Below are 11,881 nucleotides of genomic sequence, written 5' to 3'. Positions count from 1 at the left end.
AGTTTCTACAAATCTTCTTCAGGTTTCAGAGAGATCTTGTAATTCAAAGATAACTCTTATAAGTCTCTCAGTTCTCAGATCTGAGTTCTCACATTCTGCTTATTATAAGAGCAGATTTTCAGTTTTTATTATTCAGCTTATTTACTCTGTGAGCTTTAGAGACACTATAGTGATCTGAGATTCTGAGTTCATTAATACTTTTTATACTTGCAGAATAATAGTATTATGATACAGTCTCTTCTCATAAGTAAGCATTTTCATCAGAGAAGTAACAGATTCAGATATCAGTTTCAAGACTCTTAAGAAGACTGTTACTGACTCTGTTTATAACTTCTTAAATTTCTATTTTAGTTTATTCAAACAGTTTGTATAAAAATGTTCTGATTTAGAATAGATGAAGTAGAGTCTCTTTTTCTTAATCTCTCTGTTATACACTCTATTCACAGAAGCTTATAAAGCTCTCTCTCTCTGCTCAGCAGTCAGATATAAATCTCTCTATATCTTATCATCTTTCTCTGATAAATCTGTTCTCTGTTATTCTGACTCTTGCAGAGCTGATCAGTGATTCACTCTTTATAAGTCTGTAACTCTCACAGTGATCTGTAAGTGATGAATAAGAGTTATTAGTTTCTTCAGAGTCAAGAGCTTAGAGTCTTACTCAATGAGCTTGTTCTGCATATTTTTATTCAGCTTCTTTATAAACATCATTATTCAGATCTTGTTTCAGAGCCCTGTTTTCACAGATCTCAATTCATATCATAATTTTATGAAGTGCTGTGAGTAGTCTTTATCAGATTTCTTATCTCTTTTTCTAATATTAATAATTACAGTTCAGATATTCTCTATCTAATTTACAGAGTTTCTCAACTTACTCTCTAAATAACTCTTAAGAACAGATCAGTGAGATCTCTTATAATTATTCTCTAGATAATTCAGTCAGTTCTTAACTTCAGTGTAATAGAGATCTGTTATTATATAGATAATAGCTTCTTCATCTTTCATATCACACAGTCAGACTTGTGAGTTAATTTCAAATACAAACTTGCAAAAACTTTTATAGATTGTGATTTAATAAGTGATCTTAAGTGATTACAGCTTAAGAAATTTTCTTTTCAGTTCATAGATATCTCTGAAGATTATGTTTAGAAACTCAGTTTAAGAGTGTTTACAGACAGTAAGCATTTCTTATAGAAAAATAGCTTAATTCTGTAAAAGATACTTAAGAATATTCTTCATTAAGATTAACTTATTTATAAGTTCAGAGAGTTTCTCTGTTACAGATGTAGAGAATAATGTTTTATAAGTAATTAATAAGTTCTCTGAGACTTCTTTTATAAAGATTATTCATGATTTGAGTGACTGCTTCTGAGTGTCTATAGTAGAGTTCACAGAGATTGAAGTATATAAGTTTCTAGTTCTTTCAGTTATAATAAACAGTTACTGACTGACTGAGCTTGAAATGTAAGAATAAGTACTTATAGACAGTTATTCAGATATTTACAGCTTGATGTGATATATACTGTTAACTACTAGAAGTATTCACAGTAGAAAGATAAAATATAGAGATTAAGTGTATAATAGCATTCAAACTGAGTTATGAATAGTATTTATGAACTTCAGTCTATATAGTTGTGTGTAGCCAAGGGCCGCTAACTCTATTGATTACGCGAGAGATAGGAATAGAGGTAAAGAATCCGTGAGAAGCGGGATTTCTTACAACTAGAATGTTATTAAGATATATAAGATATGAGATTTCATTCTATTTATAAAGAATTGTATTCATTATTATTTAAAAGATGATGAGTACATTTGTTAGACTGAATAGCATTGCCAGGAATTCAAACTTCTCTTCTTATGTATTAAATATAATTTGCAGAACTGACAGTTTATCTACACAGATCTGTTAGTATTCTGAGAGAAGATTAATCTTTAATAGATATCAGGTGTTTTCAACTGTATTCAACTGTTATTAAATCTGTGACAGTGAATATTCATTCTTGATTGTAAGCTTATTGAGTACTTGATAATTAATACATATTCATCACTTCTCACTTATCTTTTTCATAAATAGAACTGAAAAGTCTTATATACTTGATAAGAGTTGTATAAGATTATATTCTAGAAGATCTGTGATCTGATGCTTCTATTCTTTGAGATTATTATTATTATTATTATTCTTCCATTATACTCATATGCAAGCGGAGCTTATGATGAGTCCTTGCGTGATGTTAAATACAGGCCAAGTGTTGGTTATACAGGAGGAAATACAGGTGTTGAGACCACGCCAAGATAACAAGAACATAGGAAATACAAAGAAGTGACAATTAGATACATGCGATAATAACTTCCCAGCCCAGGAACATAGAGCGATTTATTGGAGCGATTTGTACACCTCTGTATTTATTAGGAACCTGAGGTGCTTGGGTTCCGGATTTAATGTATCCCCTGCGGGTTTCGAACTCACACGCCTTGGTTTCCCACACCAAGGCGCTACCAGGTGGCCGCATTAACTATTCGGCCACCGGGGCTGTTCTTTGAGATACATTTGTGACAGAGAGTATGCATTCTGATTGACTGGTTTTGTATTCTCTGTGTTAATCTCATGTACAAATCCTTGTTTCAGTGATAATTTCAGTGAAAGATCTGTTTAAAAGATCTTCTCATACTTCTTCAGAAGCTTCTTCATACACTTATTCTCTTACATATTCTTTATCTTGATTTTCTCTGCTTCTGAGTTCTATATAACATACAGAATACTTTTGAATGAGATCTTGTAAATTATTCTCTTTGCTTATTAATGTATAAGCAGATTTAATTCTTCTATATCAGAGATGTGAAATGTCCTTCTTATATTAGTTAATAGAATTGTATAAACTATTTTCTTTCTATCAGTTAACTGTATATAACATGTACATCATTGAATCTGCAGATTGAATCTTTAAAATCAATTGAGTTTGAGAATAAGATTGTATTTCACATTCTGCAGCTCTTACACTTAAATATAGCAAGATCATTCTCTGAAGTGCAAGAGAACTCTTACTCTTGTAAATAATATCAAATATCAGTTATCAGATAATCTTATATATCAGAGATTCTTCACTCAGTGAACCTCTTTCAGTCTTTGAATTATATAATTATTAATATATTGTATAGAAGCTTCTGTGTCTGTTAACACTTTTACAGTTATCTCTTGATTCTTACTTAAGTATCTCTTATACATTAATATTTTAAGTCTTAAGGCATTGAGATGAGTGTCTGCTTTATCATCCTTGCTTACATTTTATTCAGAAGCCTGCTTTCTCTTAATATTTACAGAATTCAGAGAGTCATCTAACACAGACATCTCTTTCACTTTAAAGACTTTTTATAGAATATCAGTGAGTGTCTCTAAGCTCACTGATTCTGCTAGTTTTTTAACTCTCTTACTTCTCTTAACTGTGCATACTGAGTGTAATCTTTTATATCATGATTTTAATAGCTACAGTTGAAGCAAGCTTGATACTCATAATATTAAGATTTTCACTCAGAGAATTTCTTTTTCAGAGAATTCAGTGCTTTAGTAATAGTATTCAGATCTAGATTTATTGTATCTGAGTGTATAACTTGTGTTATAGAAGTCTGATTATCTGTTCTCTGCTGAGATATACTTGATTGCAGTATTTTCTATCATAATTAACTCACTTGTTTCTGTATAATAAGAATATTATACACTTCTTTCACTGTATCTGATTATGAGATTAAGTATTTTCATTCTGCTCTCAACTTAAATGTAAGATCATGAATAAAGATCTATAAATAGAAAGATATTAAAAGCTCTTCATTCAATATAAGATAGTGTAAGCTGAAGTGTGTGAAGTATAATATAAAATTATTCACTTATCTACACTCAGTGAAGTATTTATAATACTTATCTTATATATTCACTTTCTCAAAGTTATACAAGATTCATTTGAAAAACTTATTTCATATTTATAAAAATGAATATTGCTTTGAGTCTGTGAGATTTATCTTTTCATCAGTTATTTATAATAACTTTGCTTTTCTGTGTAGAAATACAGCAGATCTTAAGACTTGTTAAAATTCTATTAACTATCTGTCTGTGAGTTTATATTCAATCTGATAATATAATTACATCTGACTTAGTCAGCTGATTGCAGCATTATTTTTTCAGTTATTATTAAAGCTTAGTGATTTCAGCAGATCTTCTGACTTAATATATTCTATACTCAGATTCTCATTCTGTGCAGCAGTCTCTAATAGTATGTATACTTCTAAAGAGATTGTGAACAATTATAGTGAGATCTTCAGATTCAGTGTAGTTATCTATCTGTGTAAATATTCAATCTCTTACTGCAGGTCTAAGACCTGATTTTCTCTATTCTTATTAATGATGATGATTGCATTGATAAAGCTCTTCATAGTGAATTCTTGATCTGCTGTAAATGTCAATTATTATTTGACTTTCACCTCAGTCTGTCACTGTGTATACAAGATCTTAATCTTGTTTAAAATTCTCATATACATACAGAGCTTTGATTTCAGTTCAGCAGTTTCAGCTGCTTTTCTTACTACTTTAAGTAAACTCTCTAAGAGATTCTGCATATCTTTCAGTTCAGATAGCAGAGAAGAGTATTATTTGTATTAACTAGAAGAGATATTCATTTCAGTGATTTCTTGTTGATGTATAATGTCTATTATTATATTACTATATTATTGTATAATTTCTGTTATTATTGTATAACTCTGATAATAATCATCTCTCTCTTTTATCTCTCTGAGTAAAGAGTGATCTTCTTTAAATCTGATTCACTGCTCTTATTCTCTTTCTCACATCTCATTTATTTTCATCTCATACATGATATTCACCTGAATGTGAAGTTTTCCTCTGATAAGTGAAGCAGTATTAATCAGATACTCTTTCACTCACTGCTCTTTATACACTATCTTTTGAGATGTTCTAGAACCACACTGATATAATAACTATAAATCACTTTGTAGATGAAATTATCATGCTCTGAAGAAGTCTGTGCTTCTTATTAATTTTTAAACATGCTGTAAGAATAAGTGCTCGCAGGCGATTATTCAGGTGTTTACAGCTTGGCGTGATATGTACTGTTAACTACTAGAAGTATTCATGGTAGAAAGATAAAATGTAGAGATCAATGTATAATAGCATTCAAGCTGAGTTATGAATAGTATTCATGAACTTCAGTCTATATAGTTGTGTGTAGTCAAGGGCCGCTAGCTCTATTAATTACATAAGAGATAGGAATAGAGGTAAAGAATCTGTAAGAAGTGAGATTTCTTACATATTCTTCTCTCTCTAAGGCTTTGTCTGTGAAGCCTTTCACTGAGTGACTTCATAGAATCAGCTCAGCACTGCAGTGATACTTACTAAAAACCTTTCATATCTATAAAAAACCTCAGTGAGGAAAAATCTCTTATTACTATGAAGAGAAAAGAGTCTGTCACTCAGTTTCTTATTCTGTGAGATTCTTTATAATCTACAGATTCTTCTCTAACTATTATACAGACTCATCTTACATCTTTCATACAGAAGAGTTCTAATTGACTCTCAACTATTTTTACAAGGTTCTTATATAATTATTACATAGATTTATCTCACAGATGAATCACTCTCTATGAGATCATTCTTATCAAAGAGAAACATTTATAAGTTGATCTTTCACTCATTCTTGTGAATCATTGTTCTTTGACACTGTAGAATTATGAGGAATTTTTCATTCTTTCACTAACTCTGTAGAATTGTAGAATTAAGATATTTATAATCTGCAATCACTCTTTATAGTTATATAGAAAGATTCAGGCCTGTGATTCATAATTACTCTTATTTATTAGAGTGATCTGACTGTTCTGCAGAATCACTCATAGTGTAAGTAAATCTCTCTAGAGTAGTATAAATATCTCAGATCTGTCTGTAAAATCTCATCTTCTTTTCTCTTTTTCTGTAACAGCTCTTATTCTTATAAACTGTGAGTATTCTTATTTATCTGTGAAGTGTTTTCACTTAGATAATAAAGAGAGAGTATTTCTGACAATATCTGTGTATTAATTCAAGAACTTTTCAAGAATAAAAATTTTTTCAATTTCAATATCTTTATAAATGATGTCTGACTGCTGCTGAGCTTCTTGTGAGTGTTCTTATAACTTCTCTGATCACTTTTTATCAGCTGATGAAGCAGAGATGCTGCTGCTCACAACTGTGTCTCTATCTCTCTCAGCTCTGTCACTGTATCTGATCTTCAGATCAGTGACTTATCTCATTTCTTTCTCAGATCAGTCTCTGACTTTAAGTAGTGCAGTCTCTCTCTTTACTGTAAGTCTTCTTATAAGTAATTTCTTACAGATTCTAGCTGACAGTTCTTGTAAAGCTTCTGATGTTGCTAGTGTCTTCTGCAGTTCTGCAGGCCTACAATCATCTTCTCTCTACCTGCACAATCTCTGATCAGATATATGTGAATATGTCTAGGTTTTCTATCAATGATTCTCGTACTGCAGCACATTTCTGCAATCTCATTATTAATGAGAGATGAGTTCTCAGATACCTGTAAAATCCAGGTAATCAAGATAATGTGAATGTTATGAATTTGTGATGAGAGTTAATCTGAACAGATGAGCTCTCTCTTCATATCTCAATTATTTCTGAGCTGAATACTTCAGTATAACTGAAAGAGTAGACACAGCTTTGTAAGAGATATCTGGTCACATGTGCAGATAATCAGTTCTCAAGATTCTGTCACAACTGTACATGTTTTGATGTTCAGCTTCTCTGAAGTCTGTGCATTTCTAATAGTCTTTGTATCAAATATAACAATTATCTGTATCACAGACATGATGCTTTCTGCTTCTTTGAAGAAGAGAATTAATAGTTATGAGAGAGTTGAGTGTTACAGATATTAAGAATGTAAGTGTGAATTTTCTTTATTTTTTCTTTATTAATCTCTAAATTGTATTCATAACTCTGTTTATTTTCTGTTTTTTAGCTTTAATAAGAATATGATTTCTTCTTCTCTTATATACACTGCAGACTCTTCATCTCAGTAGAAATTCATTATTTTATAGACTAGAGTTTGTAAATAACAGTGTTAATATCTTTATTATAATCAGATTCTTAGTGAAGACTGCATCATTCTGACTTATCAGAATTTGTAGTATGAAAGTCATGTCTCAGCTTCTACAGATATCTTATCTGCTCAGATGATTCTTAAGTGAACTCATTCATCTTATCAGAATATTCTTATCACTGAATCTTGAATCAGAGCTTGTGATCTCACTTCTCTGAGTCAATAATTTCTTTGACCTGATATTCTCTTTCACTCTCTAGTGCTTTATAGACAGAGTGATGAGTCACAGAATTCTCTTCTGAGAATTTCTTATATTTATGAAGCAAAGAGACATGAAAAACATTGTATATCTGTAATTCAGATAACAGTTTCAATCTGTAGAACTATAAGCTAACTTTCTTCATAATCTTATAAGACTCTGTCTGTAAGAGATTCAGCTTCTTACTAGATCTCTGTATGATAATATTTTCTAGACTCAGTCAGACTCTATCATCTTTCTTGAAACTCTTTGTGATATGCTTGAAGTCATAGTATCTCTTCTAATACTCTTGAGTCTTTCTCAAGAATTCACAGGCTTTCTCTCAGATCTTCTGAATTCTCTCAGTCTGTTCACAGACATCATCACACTCTATAGTATACTCTTGCAGATTCATCAAGATTATTCACAGATGAGTTCTAGTGAGCATCTCAAAGAGGGTTTTATCTGTGCTGACATACTTTGAGTTATTATATATGAACTCTGTAAGTGATAATCAATGTATTCAGTCATTCTGATTGTAATTGACAAAGCACTGCAGATACTGTTTCAATATACTTATCAGATGTTCTGTCTGACTGTCTGTCTGTTGATGAAAAGTCATACTTAGATCTCATGAGATCTTCAGTATAGTTATCAGATCAGATCAGAACTCTTCTGTGAAGATTGATTCTCTGTCTGAGACAATATTTGCAGACAATTCATGCAATCAGATCATATTGTGAACAAAGATATAAGTTAAATTCTTTGACTTCAAGTTCTTGTAAGTGAGTATAAAGTGTGCTATCTTGATAAAGTGATTCACTATCATCAGCACACTGTCAAAGCAGGCATTATATATGTTCTTGCTTTCAGAGAGGCTCACAAGAGCATTCATTTCTAGCTGTTCTCAAGATTCTCATGAGATGAGTAGAGAAGTAAGTTCTTTATATAATCTGAATCACACTATCTGTAAATCCTGATAAACAGTATAAGAATTCACTATCTTCTTCACAAGTTCTTATATCTTCAGTCAGAAGTATTTTCTTATAAGTAACTCATGAGTTCTAGTATCTATAAAATGATCTGCTAGAGAAGAGTCATGATACCTTTTAATAAGTTCTATGTATAGAAACTTATTCACAGGTATATAAATTCAGCTCTCTCTTCACAAGAGATTATTTAAGTTTCTTCAATTCTTTATTTCTGCAGAATTAATCTCTGTCATGAGCAGTTTCTGAATATACTGAGTATATTCATTCTTCAGTTACAGTTCAGACAATCTGAATAGAAGATTTTATAAAGACTTATACTCTGTTTTCTCTTACATTAGGTCTTCTGTGATACTTCTTGAAGTCTGTAAATTCTTCAGATTATAGATACTCTCTTCAAGAATTCTTACAGAGATCTTCAGAGTGTTGACTCTCAGTGTTGTAGAAAGTAGTTGTACAGACTTCTTTTCTCTCTTTTCTCTCTTCTCTTATAAGGAATTGAGAGACTCTTCAGTTAATCTCTTCACAACACTCAGTCTGAGCATTCTGTGAAGCTTTTCTATCTTCTCTAGTCTCTCTGTGTCTGTCATTCTGATCTTCTTAACATAGTCTGATCTGTGAGAGAGTTCATTCACTGAGTTCTTAGTTCTCTTAATATATTCTATCTTGAATCAGAACTCACTCAGTCTCTGAGCTCAGTGAATCTGCTGCTGTGAGAGTTTCTTGATTGAAGTAAACTGTTATAAGCTGTTATAATCAGTTCTAATAGTAATCACTGTCATGAGGTTCTTGAAATAGTGACATTAGTGATAGAAGAATTTCACTATTATGAGAAGCTTCTGATCATGAATACTATAGTTAATCTCTGCAGATTACATCTTCTATAAGAAAAAGATCACTGAAACTCAGTTCTCATTTAACTGTAGTTGTAAGACTATTTCTGAAATTACAAAGAAGAAGACATCTGTCTTTAATCTGATTAAGAGTAAGAGATTAAAGTGAAACAGTATCACTGTGTCTGTGAATATCTGTTTCAATCTTGCAAAGATCTCATAAGCTTCTGAAATAAGAAAGTTCTCACAGTTCTTTCTTCTTAACAATCTTTTCATTCTCTGTTCACAGAATGACTTTTTCTTATTTTCATTCTTCAGCATGTCTATAAGAGTCAAGAAGATTCTTATGAATATAAAGATAAACTATCTATAGAAATTCACAAAGCTTAGAAAGATCTGAATCTCATGAATACTAGTTAACTCTGATTATGATAGAATAGTCTCAATTCATAAAGATTTCATCTGAATACTATTTATAATAATTACATATTCTAGAAAATTAATCTGATAAGCACTGAAGTTATACTTCATAAGCTTAATATACAGTTCTGTCTTATCTAAGATCTTCAACACACTTCATATATGCTCAGTGTGTTCTTTCTTCTTCACAGAGTACATCATCACATCATTCAGATATATTACTATGAAGACATTCAGATATATGTGAAGTATTTTATTGATAAAAGACTGAAATACTGCAGAGACATTGATCAGATCAAAAGACATCACTAGATATTTAAATAATCTCAGTACAGTTCTAAAGATAGTCTTTCATTCATTCTCAGACTGTATTTGCAGCTATATATATACATTGATTATATTCAGTTGTATGAATATGACAGCTTCTGTGAGACAGTTGATTACATTCTTAATCAGAGACAGAAAATAGTGACTCTTTATTATCTTAAAGTTCAGGTCACAGTAATCTACATATAATCTGAGATCTTTATTCTTCTTCTTTATAAACATTACAGAGGCTTCTGCAGAGATCTGTGAAGATCAGATAAAGTTATTCTTCAAATTCTTCTTTATATAGATTCACAAGACCTCTGTCTCATAATAAGAGAGCTTATAGATTGATTCTCAGAAGAATTTCTATTCTTCTATCAAATCTATTATCAGATTCTTCTTATGATGAGAAGAAAGCTCAGCTGTCTTTACTGAGCTGAATATCTCTGTAAGATCTTGATATTTCTCTAATATCTGAAGCTCAGTTTTCATGACTGTGAGATTCTCAGACACTTGTAAAGTTATTACATAGATAAGCTTGTCTTCTCTAATTAACTCTGCAGTATTAACTGATTCTATCTCTGTAAGTAAGTCTGTCAACACTGATCAGAAGTATAAACCTGACTTACAGACAGCTATATATAAATTGTATCTTTGAAGTTATACAAGTCTCAAGTACATATTATCTGTAATATCTGTAACAATCACAGTTTCTGTAAATCTTCTTCAGATTTCAGAGAGATCTTGTAATTCAAAGATGACTCTTGTAAGTCTCTTAGCTCTCAGATCTGAGTTCTTGTATTCTGCTTATTATAAGAGCAGATTCTCAGTTTTCATCTTTCAGCTCATTCACTCTGTGAGCTTTAGAGACATCACAGTAATCTGAGATTCTAAGTTTATCAATACTTTTCATACTTATGAGACAGCAGTACTGCAGTGTGATCTCTTCTCATAAGTAAGTATTTTCATCAGAGAAGTAACAGATTCAGATATTAGCTTCAAGACTCTTAAGAAGGCTGTTACTGACTCTGTCTGTGACTTCTTAAATTTCTATTTTAATTTGTTCAGACAGTTTGTATGAAGATGTTCTGATTTAGAACAGATAAAGCAGAGTTTCTTTTTCTTAGTCTTTCTATTATATACTCTATTTATAACAGCTTGTGAAGCTCTTTCTCTCTACTCAGTAGTTAGACATGAATCTCTCTGTGTTTTATTATCTTTTTCTAACAAATCTGTTCTCTGTTGTTCTAGTTCTTATGAGACTGATTAATAATTCACTCTTCATAAGTCTGTGACTCTCACAGTGATCTGTAAGTAATGAATGAGAGTTATCAGTTTCTTCAGAGTTAAGAGTTTAGAGTCTTACTCAATGAGCTTGTTCTGCATGTCTTTATTCAGTCTCTTTATAAATATTATTATTCAGGTTTTATTTCAGAGCTCTGTTTTCACAGATCTTAATTCACATTACAATTCTATGAAGTACTATGAGTAGTCTTTATCAGATTTCTCATCTCTTTTTCTAATATTGATAATCATGACTCAGATATTCTCTGTTCAGCTTATAGAGTCTCTCAACTTATTCTCTAGATAAATCTTAAGAACAGATCAGTGAGATCTCTTATAATCATTCTCTAGATAATTCAGCCAGTTCTTGACTTCAGTGTAATAGAGATCTGTCATTATATAGATGACAGCTTCTTTATCTTTTATATCACATAGTCAGACTTGTAAGTCAATTTCAAATGCAAACTTGCAAAAGCTTTTATAGATTGTAATTTAATAGATAATCTTAAGTAGTTACAGCTTAAGAAAGTTTCTTTTCAGTTCATAAGTGTCTCTGAAGATTATATCTAGAGACTTGATTTGAGAGTGTTTGCAGATAGTAAGTATTTCTTATAGAAAAATAGCTTAATCTTACAGAAGATGCTTAAGAATGTTCTTCACTGAGATTGATTTATTTATAGATTCAGAGAGTTTCTCTGTCACAGATATAGAGAATAATGTTCT

Source organism: Blastomyces dermatitidis (genome assembly GCF_000003525.1).
Source record: "Blastomyces dermatitidis ER-3 genomic scaffold supercont1.7, whole genome shotgun sequence".
Classification (NCBI taxonomy): domain Eukaryota; kingdom Fungi; phylum Ascomycota; class Eurotiomycetes; order Onygenales; family Ajellomycetaceae; genus Blastomyces; species Blastomyces dermatitidis.
The sequence above is the reverse complement of the archived record's forward strand: the minus strand, read 5'-3'. Positions refer to the sequence as shown.